Source organism: Melozone crissalis, unplaced genomic scaffold, assembly GCF_028551555.1.
Source record: "Melozone crissalis strain CALT ecotype California unplaced genomic scaffold, PUWL_Pcris_2 ptg000029l_1, whole genome shotgun sequence".
Lineage (NCBI taxonomy): Eukaryota > Metazoa > Chordata > Aves > Passeriformes > Passerellidae > Melozone > Melozone crissalis.
The window spans coordinates 12954669-12960668 of record NW_026535807.1 but is presented as its reverse complement, the minus strand read 5'-3'; the positions used below and the strand labels follow the sequence as shown (position 1 = coordinate 12960668).

The 6000-nt window shown below is 37.0% G+C and overlaps 1 protein-coding gene across 12 annotated transcripts in view; it reads right to left on the bottom strand.

Annotated features, from left to right (window-relative positions):
- Window positions 1-348: 348 nt before the first annotated feature.
- ERC2 (ELKS/RAB6-interacting/CAST family member 2) overlaps window positions 349-6000 on the bottom strand; it is a 404850-nt gene continuing 399198 nt past the window's right edge. For all 12 annotated transcript variants that reach the window (XR_008483247.1, XR_008483246.1, XR_008483248.1 and 9 more), the window contains one exon: window positions 349-1851. The gene's annotated coding sequence lies outside the window, so the exon portion shown is untranslated. The remainder of the gene's footprint in view (window positions 1852-6000) is intronic.

Below are 6000 nucleotides of genomic sequence, written 5' to 3'. Positions count from 1 at the left end.
TATACTCCCAAAAGCTTTGCTGTTTCAAAAACAAAGATCTAAAATGCCGTTGATAGTTAAAGGACAAACTGTTTAAACATGAATGAAATTGGGATTATCTACGCTATGCTAATTCTATACATTTTATTCTATTTACTGAAGACAGTCACATCCAGCAGGACTCCTGCTCAAATAAATTGCTCCTTGATTGCACCGAGAATCATGGTACAAATAAATAAAATATCATTTCTAGACAATAATTTTAAGGGGATTACTATGTATGGCTCATGTAGGATGTTTAGGGTTAATCGCACCACAGGTTCAAAAAAAAATTTTTCTAAATTCAGTGCAAGACTTTAGGAGTATCCATTTCTTTTTTTTTTTTTTTCCTTTTTTTTTTTTTTAACAGCAGCAAAGAAAAACTACTAAGGATTAAGGCCACCCATGCTTAAATTTATTGTTTGTCCTTTAAAAATGCAGATATTCTATTTCCACTGCCATCAGCATGGAAGCATTTCTTCCATGGACAAAAAGATGCCTCAACAAAACAGCCAAACATTTGCACATGTTTGCCAGACTGACTGAAAATGTTTGTGGAGTCAGAAGGAACCTCTTCTTGAGAAGAGAGAGATCTGACTGTCAGTTAAGAGTTTCTCACTGAATGGAACGACTTCACATTTTTATTTTTCCTTGCATGTGCTTTGAATTTATTTAACTAGACACATTTTGTTGACACAAACAGCCTTCAAGTGCTGTTTGTTCATTGGTATTTTCTTTAACATCTAAGATTCATTGGGGTCTGTGTTGGAGACTGTTTTTCAATGCAGAGAACAATAACAAACAGTTCCACATTTACAGGAGACCTAGTGCATATACTGTATTCACAGCAATCTCATATTTATTTTTGTTTTTGTTTGTTTCTTTAAGAGTCCCAGCTTTTATTGTTGAAAACATGTATGCATTTGGATGGTAAGAGGTTGATACATCCTTGTGTACATGTTCATATATACACACACACATTTATTTATATACACCTCAAGCTTTTACCATCCAGGAATAGATGCATCTTGTATATAATCATATATTTATGTTCAAATTAGATGTCCTATGCATTGTCAGAGACACACACCATATTTTCATAAAACTAAGCTTTGTCAACAGTTATTAGTACCAAAAATTGATTTCATTTCCAACCTGGCCCAGAGCTTAATACCGGTTATAGTATCAATATTTGGTTTTGGTTTGTTTTTAATTTATATTATTTTATCAGTAGAGAAAAGAAAACAGAGGAGGGTAAAGGCTTGTTTTTATATTTTGGAAAAGCCTGTATCTAACTGGGGGTAAAGTTAATGCCAACACCCTTATATAGCATTTTACTAATACCTCTTTGATAATCTAGTGCAATAGAAGTGATACTTTAGAATAGACTAGGTAAAATCAGCAAATGCAGATGCCACATCTAGGGAATCTGAATTACCTATTAAAATCAATATTAATTTACCAAAAATTTGCTAAATAACCTGTTTAACTGAACTTCATGAAACAACTATATTCTGAACAGATGGTTTCTTTGTAAAAACAGATTAACTCACAAGACCCATTAAAGACAGAAATGAAGCTGTTATAATTTCTGCTTGAGTCTCCTTCATTACTTTCCAAAGTATCTAATTTCACAATAGACTACAAGAAATAATGGACAAAATGCTAATTAATGCAGCATTTCATTAGATATCAACCTTAGCATTCATTTTCTGCATCTGTGATCTTCTCCAGGATATCATGGTCATGTTTGGAGATCCAATGCAATAGATTATCATTGTTACCTTCCAGTGCCACAGTTTTTTCTTCCTTTTTCTCTAGTTCCTCTGACAACTGTAACAAGGGGGAAAAAAATCCAATTAACAACATGACTGAAGCATCCAGAGCATCTTAGTTCTCATCTAATCAAGATTCTCATACATATGAGTGGAGATAATGCTTTTCTAGGGGCTGAGGATTAAGTAAGGCATTTAAATTCAATTTGAACCCACTTATGTTCATAGGGTGGCAATTAGTTTTATTGCTAATTTGTATGACACGACTCTCTCTACATGGGAAATATTTTAAATTCCTAAGATGTCAAATTCTCTTGTGCTTGTGATTCTGTAAACAGTGAGTTTTATGATCTTGTCTATAAGCACAGTAGCTTTGAAAGGGAAATGCTATTAAGAAAATTAAATATTTTTCCGTGGGAACCAAGGGAATCATTGGTTTATTTCCACACAGTTCTGTGGCAGGTGGGAATGTGCAGCACCTCTACCAGCCCTCCGAAATTGAAGCACCATTTTCCTGTCATATTTTAAGCACTTTGATCTCACTTCAATTTGCAGAACAGTGGAGAAAGGTTTTATGGTGTCCATAAGAAGCTCAGATTTGCAGAAGTTAGAACACACAGCAATGTGTTAGGAGGTTTTCAGCCCCACAGCCACAATCACAGGTGCTCTGCCTGGCTGGGCTGGCACTGCTGAAATCCAGGGGGCTGCAGGAGGGAGCTGGTGTCAGCACAGCTCAGCCAGCGGGAAGAATCTTCCTGCCTTCCACCAGCTTTGGATGGGACTCTGTCTGATTGGGACTACAGAGAGAGGCTCAGTGATTCCTGTTGTTTCTTTAGCTGTGCTGCAAGCAAACAGCAGGGTATGCTTGAACAGAGAGCAGTGAATTGGTCTCATTCACATTATCTGTATATCAGTTGAGTGGGAGGAATCAAATGATTCCTTTAGAGGGGAATTGTTAATTTATTCACTGACTTTTTTTTCTAGAAAACTTGAAATGCATTATGTATGGGATTCTCCATTATTGCCCTTCCATTTATATAACCTTAAAAGTTTCCAAAACATCCCATTTTATGAAAGAGAAATTGTTATACAATGCTTAGGGTTTTGTATACAGCTGAAAAGTTGGGTTTTTTCAAATAAAGCTACTTGGCTAAAATTCTCCTTAATAATTTCAGAATCTAATATTTATCAGATAAATTATTCTGTGAGTAAAGTGAAACACTGTTTACAGAATAAATTATTATATTATTTTAAATCCCTATTTTCAACTTCCCATCTTGCTGGAAAGCACACATAACAGCTTATGTCATACAAATGTAGATGAATTTTACTTTTGCAGTGAGCAGTTGGTACAATGCTTCTGGTCAGAACACTCAGGGACTAATCCAAAACCCACTGAAATATGGAAAGGTTCCCACCGATTTTAACAAGTTTTGGATCTGGCCCTTGAACAGCCTAAAAATGACTTCTGCAGAGCTGGAAAGCCAGGGAGTTCCTAAAGTAGATCATGTTACTAGTTCTGGCACATAAAATCGTTGCAAACTTTTTATGAAAACTGTAAGTCAGCGCATGCATTACGTTGGTGAACTGTGCATAGCTCCCATTCTTTTGTGTGCTGAGAATTTCTTAATCATCATTCACAGAGATACTGGGGCAGAGGAAGCACACCTATAAATTAATGAGGAAAGCGCATTCCAGAAACTGCAGCACAATAATGCCTAGGTTTTTAAACTAAAATGTAATCACAGCAAATCTTCAATGTAGTTGCTATTTTCCAAGCTGAAATTCCTCTGCAATTAACACTTTTATGCTTGGAAAAAATAAGAACCCAGAATAAAGTGTCCAATCTGAGGAACAGCAGCAAAGCACAAAATGCACTCCCTCTCCAGCCTTCTCCTCAGATTTTCATTGGGGTTTTACTACAGAATGAAAGCCCCCAAATAAACCTCACCCACTTAATCAACCCACCCATTCATCAGGAAACCATATATGTATTGGAAGTGTAACAAAAACTTGTTGGCCACAGGTAGGAAATGCAAAGTATTTCTCAAGTAAGTCAAATAAATATATAAAAGGATATTGCTGTCAAATACCAACTGAGGTTGAGTAAATTAAATTTATATTTGTTTCTTCAATGCTGCACTTGGTAAAAGTCACTGAACCTCTAAAACAGAAATAAAGTTTGGTAACATGCATTGGGCAATTGCATGCAATTCAGCAGTGCTCCAGCTGATATTAATGTCTTATGAGTTTGGCACCTCTGTCAGTCCATTAGATACCAGTCAATGAAAACAGAAGGATGTGAAGATATAAAAGTGTAGTAGCCCACAAAGCTTTGTTCAGATTGTTTTTCCTTTGGATAAAGACACCTGCCTGATTAGTACTTTTTACCTCCAATCCTTTCCTCTCAGCAGTGATTTGCAGAAACAAGCTGGAGAGGGTGGGTAAACACAAAGGGGTTAAAGGGGAAACTGTTTAATAACAGTAGTAAAATGCAGGCTATTTTTGACATCTGGGTTAATGTCCATTATGCTCCATATGCTTTCCAAATGTTTGCAACAAGCACCCAGATACAAAAACAGATACCCATTCACATAGGCTTAAATTGCCCTCTCCTAACCTGTTACACATGGTACCTACATAAAAGGCCAACAACTGATATGGTAATTAGTGAGTAAGAAAGAGAGGGAATAGACACTTTATTGCAGGGAACTGGTATCTCACCAAATGTTAGTAGGGAAGGATATCATTAATGAAAACCTGTGAGGGCTATTTCTGTTCCCTAATCCACGACAAGGCATCTGCACTATAATGTGACATCCTTGAAAAAGCTGTCAGGATGAATTCCTCAGTTTCCTTCTCCAGACTCATTCATCATTACTGCAATCAGAGTACCAACAAATGATGGGAAATTATTTCATTTTCTGGAAACAAGTAACTAGGCTGGAATAAGGCTATAACTCATCAAGTCTTTCTCAAGTGATGTCCTGGAATTTGCCTATGCCTCTTGCAACAACATCATGTAAATTATAGGAGGGAGGAAAAAAAAAGCATTCTCAATTTTTACCTTTGTGCAAAACCATGAAAAGAATGACTCTATTAACTAAGAAAAAGCCCTGACACTCTAAATTCTGCCCCTGCTGCCAATCTATTGTGGGACTAAGGAAAAAGTCATATCATTTTTCTGTGCTTAATTTGCTCTTTGCTACAGCAGGCATAACATCAGGCTCCTCACAGGAATTTGCAAGGCTTAATGTTTGTAATGGGCCTAAAAAGTCTTGGATGAGTGCTAAGTATTATTATTTTTCAGTTCCTGCATTTGATTAAAACTGAAATAACACAGTAAAAATTAAATTAATATATTAAGTTACAAGTAAAGAGCAAGCATGTGGTTTGTGGAGCTACTTGTAACACTTTTAATACGAACATGTATTACAGAGCAGGTGATTCCCAAGGTCTGTACTGACATGTACCATGTGGGCATAACTTAACAACTGAAAAACCCCCCAGAAGTTTGATTCAGCCAAAAATCTGTTCGTGGCTTCTGTGTGAGCTCAGAGCTGGGGCCAGGGGGAGCCCTGTGGGCTGTTTCCCCTGCCCCTGAAGTGCAGTTGCAAACACGATCACAGCCCAGATATTTGCAACTCAGCACAAGCAGCAAAATTGGGTAGCACAGATCTGCTGCAGGGCTCGCCACTGCAGAGGTCCCTTACACAGGATGTGACAATGGCACGACATGTGCTGTTTGAACCTCCCTGTCATTACAGCCCAACAATAAATGCTGGCTTTGCTACTTCCTCCTGGCCTAACTCTTGAGGAAAGAAAGAAAACCCACCTCTCACTCTCTAAAGAATACAGTAACCTGTTAAAGCTTGTTATATCGACATGGAAATCTCTAGTGAGGAGGGCCAAGAAGAAAAATAATTAAGGCATAAATTTGTATCCAACCTGCGTAGAAAATTTTCAACGCTGAGATGCCAAAGACACCTAAGACACTTGTTGAGCAGAGTGAAAAGGTAAAATCTAGTTTAAATTTATAGCATTCCTTCAGTGTCCCTCTAGGAGTTTGGCTTTTTGCCAGTGTTCCTTGTTAAAAATTTGTTAAACGTGTTTGGCATTAATGCAAACACAAAGTGCTCATTTGTTACAAATTCTATTGGAATGCATTCATTTAAGGCAATGAAGTAGTTACCAGAAAAGAAAAAAT